Below are 13,027 nucleotides of genomic sequence, written 5' to 3' on the forward strand. Positions count from 1 at the left end.
AACCTAGAAATTGGAGACTGATGGCACAAGGCTTGTTTTCTCATTAGGAAACCTCCGTTCATGCGGCCTCGAAGATACCTGAAAAGCATTGTTGTTGCCGGGGATTTAGTCACTGCCTGCCTGCTTCTGCGAGGAAAATGAGTTTTCCCGAAAGAAACCTTGTGCTTCCAGTTCCTAGTTGGAAGCTCACCCTGCTCTGCTCTTTAACTAAAGTGAAAGTCAAGGGGAGCACTAGCCTCGATGTAAGGCCCTGAATATCCTTACAAAACGGGAGGCATGCAGCAGCTCCTTGAGGCCTTCAACGCTGTTCTGCTTTAGTTTAACGATAGTAAGTTTTCCAAGACTCTTAGGAACCTTATTTCAACACCCGTTTCGGTAACACAACACTGCATAGAGCCAGGAAGCTCTGGTCCTCCGTGTATTCTGCGTGTCCACCTAGAAATTGGAGACTGATGGCACAAGGCTTGTTTTGCCAATAGGAAAGCTCCGTTCATGCAGCCTCGAAGATACCTAGAAAGCATTGTTGTTGCCGGGGTTAGTCATTGCCTGCCTGTTTCTGCAAAGAAAATGAGTTTTCCTGAGAGAAACCTTGTGCTTCTAGTTCCTAGTTGGAAGCTCACCCTGCTCTGCTCTATACCTAAAGTGAAAGTCAACGTGAGCCCTGGCCTCGAAGGAAGGCCCTGATTTGCCTTGCCAAACGAGAGGCGTGGAGCAGCTCCATGAGGCCTTCTTCATGTTCTGCTTCAGTTTCACGATCGTAAGCTTTTCAAGACTCTTAGGGACCTGCTACAGCACCCGTTTCGGTAACAGTACACTGCATAGAGCAAGGAAGCTCTGGTCCTCCGTGTATGCTGCGTGTCAACCTAGAAATTGGAGACTGATGGCACAAGGCTTGTTTTCCCATTAGGAAAGCTCCGTTCATGCGGCCTCGAAGATACCTGAAAAGCATTGTTGTTGCCCGGGTTTTAGTCACTGCCGGCATGGTGCTGAGAAGATATTGAGTTTTCCGGTAAGAAACCTTGTGCTTCCAGTTCCTATTTGGAAGCTCACCCTGCTCTGCTCTGTTCCTAAAGTGAAAGTCAAAGTGAGCCCTGACCTAGAAGGAAGGCCCTTTTTTGCCTTGCCAAACGGGAGGCGTGTAGCATCTCCATGAGGCCTTCTTCACTGTTCTGCTTCAGTTTCACGGTCGTAAGATTTTCAAGACGCTTAGGGACCTGCTACAGCACCCGTTTCCGTAACAGTACACTGCATAGAGCCAGGAAGCTCTGGTCCTCCGTGTATGCTGCGTGTTAACCTAGAAATTGGAGACTGATGGCACAAGGCTTGTTTTGCCAATAGGAAAGTTCCATTCATACGGCCTTGAAGATACCTGAAAAGCATTGTTGTTGCCGGGGATTTAGTCACAGCCTGCCTGCTTCTGCTAAGAAAATGAGTTTTCCTGAAAGAAACCTTGTGCTTCCAGTTCCTATTTGGAAGCTCACCCTACTCTGCTGTATAACTAAAGTGAAAGTCAAGGGGAGCTCTAGCCTCGATGTAAGGCCCTGAATATCCTTACAAAACGGGAGGCATGCAGCAGCTCCTTGAGGCCTTCAACGCTGTTCTGCTTTAGTTTAACGTTAGTAAGCTTTCCAGGACTCCTAGGAACCTTACTTAACCGTTTCGGTAACAGAACTGTGCATAAAACCAGGAAGCTCTGGTCTTCCGTGTATGCTGCTTGTCAACCTAGAAATTGGAGACTGATGGCAGAAGGCTTCTTTAGCCATTAGGAAAGCTCCGTTCATGCGGCCAAGAAAATACCTGAATAGCATTGTTGTTGCCGGTGATTTAGTCACTGCCTGCCTGCTTCTGCGAAGAAAATGAGTTTTCCTGAAAGAAACCTTATGCTTCCTGTTCCTAGTTGGAAGCTCACCCTGCTCTTCTTCATAAATAAATGAAAGTCAAGGGGAGCACTAGCCTCGATGTAATGACCTGTTTATCCTCACAACGCGGGAGGTACGCAGCAGCTCCATGAGGACTTCAACGCTATTCTGCTTTAGTTTAACGGTAGTAAGCTTTCCAAGACTTCTAGAGACCTTGCTTCAGCACCCGTTTTGGTATCAGAAAACTGCTTAGAGCCAGGAAGATTTGGTCCTGCGTGTCTGCTGCGTATCAACTTACAAATTGGAGACTGATGGCACAAGGCTTGTTTGCCCATTCTGAAAGTTCCGTTCATGCGGCCTCGAATATACCTGAAAAGCATTGTTGTTGCCAGGGTTTTAGTCACTGCCGGCATGGTTCTGAGAAGATATTGAGTTTTCCGGTAAGAAACCTTGTGCTTCCAGTTGCTAATTGGAAGCTCACCCTGCTCTGCTCTATACGTAAAGCGAAAGTCAACGTGAGGCCTGGCCTCGAAGGAAGGCCCTGATTTGCCTTGCCAAACGGGAGGCGTGGAACAGCTCCATGAGGCCTTCTTCACTGTTCTGCTTCAGTTTCACGGTCGTAATCTTCTCGAGACTCTTAGGGACCTGCTACAGCACCATTTCGGTAACAGTACACTGCATAGAGCCAGGAAGCTCTGGTCCTGCGTGTATGCTGCGTGTCAACCTAGAAATTGGATACTGATGGCACAAGGCTTGTTTTCTCATTAGGAAACCTCCGTTCATGCGGCCTCGAAGATACCTGAAAAGCATTGTTGTTGCCGGGGATTTAGTCACTGCCTGCCTGCTTCTGCGAGGAAAATGAGTTTTCCTGAAAGAAACCTTGTGCTTCCAGTTCCTAGTTGGAAGCTCACCCTGCTCTGCTCTTTAACTAAAGTGAAAGTCAAGGGGAGCACTAGCCTCGATGTAAGGCCCTGAATATCCTTACAAAACGGGAGGCATGCAGCAGCTCCTTGAGGCCTTCAACGCTGTTCTGCTTTAGTTTAACGATAGTAAGTTTTCCAAGACTCTTAGGAACCTTATTTCAACACCCGTTTCGGTAACACAACACTGCATAGAGCCAGGAAGCTCTGGTCCTCCGTGTATTCTGCGTGTCCACCTAGAAATTGGAGACTGATGGCACAAGGCTTGTTTTGCCTATAGGAAAGCTCCGTTCATGCAGCCTCGAAGATACCTAGAAAGCATTGTTGTTGCCGGGGTTAGTCATTGCCTGCCTGTTTCTGCAAAGAAAATGAGTTTTCCTGAGAGAAACCTTGTGCTTCCAGTTCCTAGTTGGAAGCTCACCCTGCTCTGCTCTATACCTAAAGTGAAAGTCAACGTGAGCCCTGGCCTCGAAGGAAGGCCCTGATTTGCCTTGCCAAACGAGAGGCGTGGAGCAGCTCCATGAGGCCTTCTTCATGTTCTGCTTCAGTTTCACGATCGTAAGCTTTTCAAGACTCTTAGGGACCTGCTACAGCACCCGTTTCGGTAACAGTACACTGCATAGAGCAAGGAAGCTCTGGTCCTCCGTGTATGCTGCGTGTCAACCTAGAAATTGGAGACTGATGGCACAAGGCTTGTTTTCCCATTAGGAAAGCTCCGTTCATGCGGCCTCGAAGATACCTGAAAAGCATTGTTGTTGCCAGGGATTTAGTCACTGCCTGCCTGCTTCTGCAAATAAAATGAGTTTTCCTGAAAGAAACCTTGTGCTTCCAGTTCTTATTTGGAAGCTCACCCTGCTCTGCTCTGTTCCTAAAGTGAAAGTCAAAATGAGCCCTGACCTAGAAGGAAGGCCCTTTTTTGCCTTGCCAAACGGGAGGCGTGGAACAGCTCCATGAGGCCTTCTTCACTGTTCTGCTTCAGTTTCACGGTCGTAAGATTTTCAAGACGCTTAGGGACCTGCTACAGCACCCGATTCCGTAACAGTACACTGCATAGAGCCAGGAAGCTCTGGTCCTCCGTGTATGCTGCGTGTTAACCTAGAAATTGGAGACTGATGGCACAAGGCTTGTTTTGCCAATAGGAAAGTTCCATTCATGTGGCCTTGAAGATACATGAAAAGCATTGTTGTTGCCGGGGATTTAGTCACTGCCTGCCTGCTTCTGCTAAGAAAATGAGTTTTCCTGAAAGAAACCATCTGTTTCCAGTTTCTAGTTGGAAGCTCACCCTGCTCCTCTCTTTAACTAAAGTGAAAGTCAAGGGGACCACTAGCCTCGATGTAAGGCCCTGAATATCCTTACAAAACGGGGGGCATGCAAGAGCTCCTTGAGGCCTTCAACGCTGTTCTGATTTAGTTTAACGGTAGTAACTTTCCAAGACTCCTAGGAACATTACTTCAACACCCGTTTCGGTAACAGAACACTGCATAGAGGAAGGAAGCTCTGGTCCTCCGTGTATGCTGCGTGTCAACCTAGAAATTGGAGACTGATGGCACAAGGCTTGTTTTGCCAATAGGAAAGCTCCGTTCATGCGGCCTCGAAGATATCTGAATAGCATTGTTGTTGCCGGGGATTTAGTCACTGCCTGCCTGCTTCTGCTAAGAAAATGACTTTTCCCGAAAAAACCTTGTGCTTCCAGTTCCTAGTTGGAAGCTAACCCTACTCTGCTGTATAACTAAAGTGAAAGTCAAGGGGAGCACTACCCTCGATGTAAGGCCCTGAATATCCTTACAAAACGGGAAGCATGCAGTAGCTCCTTGAGGCCTTCAACGCTGTTCTGCTTTAGTTTAACGTTAGTAAGCTTTCCAAGACTCCTAGGAGCCTTACTTCAACACCTCTTTCGGTAACAGAACAGTGCATAGAACCAGGAAGCTCTGTCCTCCGTGTATGCTGCGTGTCAACATAGAAATTGGAGACTGATGGCACAAGGCTTGTTTTCCCATTAGGAAAGCTCCGTTCATGCGGCCTCGAAAATACCTGAATAGCATTGTTGTTGCCGGGGATTTAGTCACTGCCTGCCTGCTTCTGCGAAGAAAATGAGTTTTCCTGAAAGAAACTTTGTGCTTCTAGTTCCTAGTTGGAATCTCACCCTGCTCTGCTCCATAACTAAATGAAAGTCAAGGGGAGCACTAGCCTCGATGTAAGGCCCTGAATATCCTTACAAAACGGGAGGTATGCAGCAGCTTCATGAGGCCTTGAACGCTGCTCTGCTTTAGTTTAAAGGTAGTAAGCTTTCCAAGACTCCTAGAGACCTTGCTTCAGCACCCGTTTGGGTGTCAGAAAACTGCCTAGAGCCAGGAAGTTTTGGTCCTGCGTGTATGCCACATATGAACTTACAAATTGGAGACTGATGGCACAATGCTTGTTTGCCCATTCTGAAAGCTCCGTTCATGCGGCCTCGAATATACCTGAAAAGCATTGTGGTTGCCCGGGTTTTAGTCACGGCCGGCATGGTTCTGAGAAGATATTGAGTTTTCCGGTAAGAAACCTTGTGCTTCCAGTTCCTATTTGGAAGCTCACCCTGCTCTGCTCTATACCTAAAGTGAAAGTCAACGTGAGCCCTGGCCTCGAAGGAAGGCCCTTTTTGGCCTTGCCAAACGGGAGGCGTGGAACAGCTCCATGAGGCCTTCTTCACTGTTCTGCTTCAGTTTCACTGTCGTAAGATTTTCAAGACGCTTAGTGACCTGCTATAGCACCCGATTCCGTAACAGTACACTGCATAGAGCCAGGAAGCTCTGGTCCTCCGTGTATGCTGCGTGTTAACCTAGAAATTGGAGACTGATGGCACAAGGCTTGTTTTGCCAATAGGAAAGTTCCATTCATGCGGCCTTGAAGATACCTGAAAAGCATTGTTGTTGCAGGGGATTTAGTCACTGCCTGCCTGCTTCTGCTAAGAAAATGAGTTTTCGCGAAAGAAACCTTCTGTTTCCAGTTCCTAGTTGGAAGCTCACCCTGCTCTGCTCTATAACTAAAGTGAATGTCAAGGGGAGCACTTGACTCGAAGTAAGGCCCTGAATATCCTTACAAAACGGGAGGCATGCAGCATTTCCATGAGGACTTCAACGCTGTTCTGCTTTAGTTTTACGGCAGTATGCTTTCCAATACTCCTAGAGACCTTGTTTCAGCACCCGTTTCGGTTTCAGAAAACTGCCTAGAGCCAGGCAGCTTTCGTCCTGCGTGAGTGCTGCGTATCAACTTACATATTGAAGACTGATGGCACAAGGCTTGTTTGCCCATTATGAAAGCACCGTTTATGCGGCCTCGAAGATTCTTGAAAGGCTTTGTTGTTGCCGGTGTTTTAGTCACTGCATGCATAGTTCGGATAAGATATTGAGTTTTCCCATAAGAAACCTTGTGCTTCCAGTACCTAGTTGGAAACTCCCCTTGCTCTGCACTGTAACTAACGTTAAAATCAAGGGAGCGCTCGCCTCTATGTAAGGCCCTGAATATCCTTCCAAAACGGGAGTCATGCAGCAGTTCCCTGAGGCTTTCAACGCTGTTCTGCTTTTGTTTAACGGTAGTAAGCTTTCCAAGACTCCTAAAGACCCTGCTTCAGCACCCGTTTCGATATCAGAAAATTGCCTAGAGCCAGGAAGCCCTGGTTCAGCCAGTATGCTGCGTGTCAACCTAGAAATTGGAGACTGATGGCACAAGGCCTGTTTGCCCATTATGAAAGCTCCGTTCATATGACCTCGAATATACCTGAAAAGCATTGCTGTTGCCAGAGTTGTAGTCACTGCCGGCATATTTCTGAGAAGATATTGAGTTATCCCATAAGAAACCTTGTGCTTCCAGGTCCTAGTTGGAAGCTCACCCTGCTCTGCTCTACACCTAAAGTCAAAGTCAACGTGAGCCCTAGCCTCGAAGGAAGGCCCTGATTTGCCTTGCCGAACGGGAGGCATGGAGCAGCTCCATGAGGCCTTCTTCACTGTTCTGCTTTACTTTTACCGTAGTAAGCTTTTCAAGACTCCTAAGGACCTTTCTTTAGAAACCGTTTCAGTACCAGTATACTGAGTAGAGCCAAGAAGCTCAGGGCCAGCTAAGCAACTTCTGCCCCGTAGGCCTTTTGGAACACCTCAGTGTTGGCTAGAGAAAGGCAACACACTGCACTCCTCCCTGGGAGAGCCAGATGACCTCAGCTCTACACAGGATTCAGGAACACACTTCTAGACTGTCCTCCATGCAATGGATGTAACCTCATTCCCCTAGCTGAACTCTATTGAGAAAAACACTCTGCTTCGAATCCCTTTTCACCTTTTACACTTAGAGTCACGCATCCTCAAGGAGGTGGTCGGCTTGCATCCAAGTACAATTTAAGCACTGTTTTTGGTGTAACACTGCAGGTCTTTGGAAGAAGCACAGGCACCTGTCTCCCTCACGCATCCTTTGTTTAGGCACTTTGCTGCAGGCAGATAAGCTGTCGTAGAAAAAAGTTGAATCAGGGAAAGCCCCACTGGGTATCGTGAATCTCTTTTGACTTGTTAACATCAACATGTCCTTATGCTGCGTGTCAATCTGGAAATGTGAGACTGAGACACAGATCTTGCTTTCCCATTTTGAAAGCTCCACTCATGCAGTCTCGAAGCTACCAGAAAAGCACTGTTGTTACGGTGCTTTCAGTTACTGCCGGCATGGCTCAGAGAAGAAAATGAGTTTTCTGGAAAGAAACTTTGTGCTACCAGTTCCAAGTTGGAAGCTCAACCTGCGCTCCTCTATGCCAAAAGTGAGAGTCAACGTGAGCACCAACCTCCAAGTAAGGCCCTAATTATCCTTGCAAAGCGGGAGGCATGCAGCAGTTCCATGAGGCCTTCATGGCTGTTCTTCTTTAGTTTAGCGGTAGTAAGCTTTCCAAGACTCCTAGGAACCTTCCTTCAGCACCCGTTTCGGTAACAGAACACTGCAGAGAGCCAGGAAGCTCTGGTCCTCCGTGTATGCTGCGTGTCAACCTAGAAATTGTAGACTGATGGAACAAGGCTTGTTTTCTCATTAGGAAAGCTCCGTTCATGCGGCCTCGAAGATACCTGAAAAGGATTGTTGTTGCCAGGGATGTAGTCACTGCCTGCCTGCTTCTGCGAAGAAAATGAGTTTTCCCGAAAGAAACCTTGTGCTTCCAATTCCTAGTTGGAAGCTCACCCTGCTCTGCTCTATAACTAAAGTGAATGTCAACGGGAGCACTTGCCTCGAAGTAAGGCCCTGAATATCCTTACAAAACGGGAGGCATGCAGCATCTCCATGAGGACTTCAACGCTGTTCTGCTTTAGTTTTACGGCAGTATGCTTTCCAATACTCCTAGAGACCTTGCTTCAGCACCCGTTTCGGTTTCAGAAAACTGCCTAGAGCCAAACAGCTTTCGTCCTGCGTGAGTGCTGCGTATCAACTTACATATTGAAGACTAATGGCACAAGGCTTGTTTGCCCATTATGAAAGAACCGTTTATGCGGCCTCGAAGATTCCTGAAAGGCTTTGTTGTTGCCGGGGTTTTAGTCACTGCATGCATAGTTCGGATAAGATATGGAGTTTTCCCTTAAGAAACCTTGTGCTTCCAGTACCTAGTTGGAAGCTCCCCTTGCTCTGCACTGTAACGAAAGTTAAAGTCAAGGGAGCTCTCGCCTCTATGTAAGGCCCTGAATATCCTTCCAAAACGGGAGGCATGCAGCAGTTCCCTGAGGCTTTCAACGCTGTTCTGCTTTTGTTTAACGGTAGTAAGCTTTCCAAGACTCCTAAAGAACCTGCTTCAGCACCCGTTTCGATATCAGAAAATTGCCTAGAGCCAGGAAGCCCTGGTTCAGCGAGTATGCTGCGTGTCAACCTAGAAATTGGAGACTGATGGCACAAGGCCTGTTTGCCCATTATGAAAGCTCCGTTCATGTGGCCTCGAATATACCTGAAAAGCATTGCTGTTGCCAGAGTTGTAGTCACTGCCGGAATGTTTCTGAGAAGATATTGAGTTATCCCATAAGAAAGCTTGTGCTTCCAGTTCCTAGTTGGAAGCTCACCTTGCTCTGCTCTACACCTAAAGTCAAAGTCAACGTGAGCCCTAGTCTCGAAAGAAGGCCCTGATTTCCCTTGCCAAACGGGAGGCATGGAGCAGCTCCATGAGGCCTTCTTCACTGTTCTGCTTTACTTTTACCGTAGTAAGCTTTTCAAGACTCCTAAGGACTTTTCTTTAGAAACCGTTTCAGTACCAGTATACTGAGTAGAGCCAAGAAGCTCAGGGCCAGCTAAGCAAGTTCTTCCCCGTAGGCCTTTTGGAACACCTCAGTGTTGGCTAGAGAAAGGCAACACACTGCACTCCTCCCTGGGAGAGCCAGATGACCTCAGCTCTACAAAGGATTCAGGAACACACTTCTAGACTGTCCTCCATGCAATGGATGTAACCTCATTCCCCTAGCTGAACTCTATTGAGAAAAACGCTCTGCTTCGAATCCCTTTTCACCTTTTACACTTAGAGTCACGCATCCTCAAGGAGGTGGTCGGCTTGCATCCAAGTACAATTTAAGCACTGTTCTTGGTGTAACACTGCAGGTCTTTGGAAGAAGCACAGGCAGCTGTCTCCCTCATGCATCCTTTGTTTAGGCACTTTGCTGCAGGCAGATAAGCTGTCGTAGAAAAAAGTTGAATCAGGGAAAGCCCCACTGGGTATCGTGAATCTCTTTTGACTTGTTAACATCAACATGTCCTTATGCTGCGTGTCAATCTGGAAATGTGAGACTGAGACACAGATCTTGCTTTCCCATTTTGAAAGCTCCACTCATGCAGTCTCGAAGCTACCAGAAAAGCACTGTTGTTACGGTGCTTTGAGTTACTGCCGGCATGGCTCAGAGAAGAAAATGAGTTTTCTGGAAAGAAACTTTGTGCTACCAGTTCCAAGTTGGAAGCTCAACCTGCGCTCCTCTAGACCAAAAGTGAGAGTCAACGTGAGCACCAACCTCCAAGTAAGGCCCTGATTATCCTTGCAAAGCGGGAGGCATGCAGCAGTTCCATGAGGCCTTCATGGCTGTTCTTCTTTAGTTTAGCGGTAGTAAGCTTTCCAGGACTCCTAGGAACCTTCCTTCAGCACCAGTTTCGGTAACAGAACACTGCATAGAGCCAGGAAGCTCTGGTCCTCCGTGTATGCTGCGTGTCAACCTAGAAATTGTAGACTGATGGAACAAGGCTTGTTTTCTCATTAGGAAAGCTCCGTTCATGCGGCCTCGAAGATACCTGAAAAGCATTGTTGTTGCCAGGGATGTAGTCACTGCCTGCCTGCTTCTGCGAAGAAAATGAGTTTTCCCGAAAGAAACCTTGTGCTTCCAGTTCCTAGTTGGAAGCTTACCCTGCTCTGCTCTATAACTAAAGTGAAAGTCAAGGGGACCACTTGCCTCGAAGTAAGGCCCTGAATATCCTTACAAAACGGGAGGCATGCAGCATCTCCATGAGGACTTCAACGCTGTTCTGGTTTCGGTTTACGGTAGTAAGCTTTCCAATACTCCTAGAGACCTTGCTTCAGCACCCGTTTCGGTATCAGAAAACTGCCTGGAGCCAGGAAGCTTTCGGCCTGCGTGAGTGCTGCGTATCAACTTATATATTGAAGAGTGATGGCACAAGGCTTGTTTGCCCATTATAAAACCACCGTTTATGCGGCCTCGAAGATTCCTGAAAGGCTTTGTTGCTGCCGGGGTTTTAGTCACTGCATGCATAGTTCGGATAAGATATTGAGTTTTCCCATAAGAAACATTGTGCTTCCAGTACCTAGTTGGAAGCTCCCCTTGCTCTGCCCTGTAACTAAAGTTAAAGTCAAGGGAGCGCTCGCCTCTATGTAAGGCCCTGAATATCCTTCCAAAACGGGAAGCATGCAGCAGTTCCCTAAGGCTTTCAACGCTGTTCTGCTTTTGTTTAACGGTAGTAAGCTTTCCAAGACTCCTAAAGACCCTGCTTCAGCACCCGTTTCGATATCAGAAAATTGCCTAGAGCCAGGAAGCCCTGGTTCAGCCAGTATGCTGCGTGTCAACCTAGAAATTGGAGACTGATGGCACAAGGCCTGTTTGCCCATTATGAAAGCTCCGTTCATGTGACCTCGAATATACCTGAAAAGCATTGCTGTTGCCAGAGTTGTAGTCACTGCCGGCATATTTCTGAGAAGATATTGAGTTATCCCATAAGAAACCTTGTGCTTCCAGGTCCTAGTTGGAAGCTCACCCTGCTCTGCTCCACACCTAAAGTCAAAGTCAACGTGAGCCCTAGCCTCGAAGGAAGGCCCTGATTTGCCTTGCCGAACGGGAGGCATGGAGCAGCTCCATGAGGCCTTCTTCACTGTTCTGCTTTACTTTTACCGTAGTAAGCTTTTCAAGACTCCTAAGGACCTTTCTTTAGAAACCGTTTCAGTACCAGTATACTGAGTAGAGCCAAGAAGCTCAGGGCCAGCTAAGCAACTTCTGCCCCGTAGGCCTTTTGGAACACCTCAGTGTTGGCTAGAGAAAGGCAACACACTGCACTCCTCCCTGGGAGAGCCAGATGACCTCAGCTCTACACAGGATTCAGGAACACACTTCTAGACTGTCCTCCATGCAATGGATGTAACCTCATTCCCCTAGCTGAACTCTATTGAGAAAAACACTCTGCTTCGAATCCCTTTTCACCTTTTACACTTAGAGTCACGCATCCTCAAGGAGGTGGTCGGCTTGCATCCAAGTACAATTTAAGCACTGTTTTTGGTGTAACACTGCAGGTCTTTGGAAGAAGCACAGGCACCTGTCTCCCTCACGCATCCTTTGTTTAGGCACTTTGCTGCAGGCAGATAAGCTGTCGTAGAAAAAAGTTGAATCAGGGAAAGCCCCACTGGGTATCGTGAATCTCTTTTGACTTGTTAACATCAACATGTCTTTATGCTGCGTGTCAATCTGGAAATGTGAGACTGAGACACAGATCTTGCTTTCCCATTTTGAAAGCTCCACTCATGCAGTCTCGAAGCTACCAGAAAAGCACTGTTGTTACGGTGCTTTGAGTTACTGCCGGCATGGCTCAGAGAAGAAAATGAGTTTTCTGGAAAGAAACTTTGTGCTACCAGTTCCAAGTTGGAAGCTCAACCTGCGCTCCTCTATGCCAAAAGTGAGAGTCAACGTGAGCACCAACCTCCAAGTAAGGCCCTGATTATCCTTGCAAAGCGGGAGGCATGCAGCAGTTCCATGAGGCCTTCATGGCTGTTCTTCTTTAGTTTAGCGGTAGTAAGCTTTCCAAGACGCCTAGGAACCTTCCTTCAGCACCCGTTTCGGTAACAGAACACTGCAGAGAGCCAGGAAGCTCTGGTCCTCCGTGTATGCTGCGTGTCAACCTAGAAATTGTAGACTGATGGAACAAGGCTTGTTTTCTCATTAGGAAAGCTCCGTTCATGCGGCCTCGAAGATACCTGAAAAGCATTGTTGTTGCCAGGGATGTAGTCACTGCCTGCCTGCTTCTGCGAAGAAAATGAGTTTTCCCGAAAGAAACCTTGTGCTTCCAATTCCTAGTTGGAAGCTCACCCTGCTCTGCTCTATAACTAAAGTGAATGTCAAGGGGAGCACTTGCCTCGAAGTAAGGCCCTGAATATCCTTTCAAAACGGGAGGCATGCAGCATCTCCATGAGGACTTCAACGCTGTTCTGGTTTCGGTTTACGGTAGTAAGCTTTCCAATACTCCTAGAGACCTTGCTTCAGCACCCGTTTCGGTATCAGAAAACTGCCTAGAGCCCGGAAGCTTTCGTCGTGCGTGAGTGTTGCGTATCAACTTACATATTGAAGACTGATGGCACAAGGCTTGTTTGCCCATTATGAAAGCACCGTTTATGCGGCCTCGAAGATTCCTGAAAGGCTTTGTTGTTGCCGGGGTTTTAGTCACTGCATGCATAGTTCGGATAAGATATTGAGTTTTCCCATAAGAAACCTTGTGCTTCCAGTACCTAGTTGGAAGCTCCCCTTGCTCTGCCCTGTAACTAAAGTTAAAGTCAAGGGAGCACTAGCCTCTATGTAAGGCCCTGAATATCCTTCCAAAACGGGAGGCATGCAGCAGTTCCCTGACGCTTCAACGCTGTTCTGCTTTTGTTTAACGGTAGTAAGCTTTCCAAGACTCCTAAAGACCCTGCTTCAGCACCCGTTTTGGTATCAGAAAATTGCCTAGAGCCAGGAAGCCCTGGTTCAGCGAGTATGCTGCGAGTCAACCTAGAAATTGGAGACTGATGGC

General features: G+C 47.5%; 1 long non-coding RNA gene across 1 annotated transcript; it reads right to left on the bottom strand.

Moving 5' to 3' along the window:
• Window positions 1-1,993: 1,993 nt before the first annotated feature.
• Window positions 1,994-12,411, bottom strand: LOC309654051. Its single transcript, XR_014259776.1, has 3 exons — window positions 12,299-12,411; window positions 3,169-3,598; window positions 1,994-2,308 (listed from the first exon to the last, which is right to left on the bottom strand). It is a non-coding gene; the product is annotated as an uncharacterized lncRNA (long non-coding RNA).
• Window positions 12,412-13,027: the final 616 nt, after the last annotated feature.

Source organism: Balaenoptera physalus, assembly GCF_965194825.1.
Source record: "Balaenoptera physalus genome assembly, contig: HAP1_SCAFFOLD_1821, whole genome shotgun sequence".
Classification (NCBI taxonomy): Eukaryota; Metazoa; Chordata; class Mammalia; order Artiodactyla; family Balaenopteridae; genus Balaenoptera; species Balaenoptera physalus.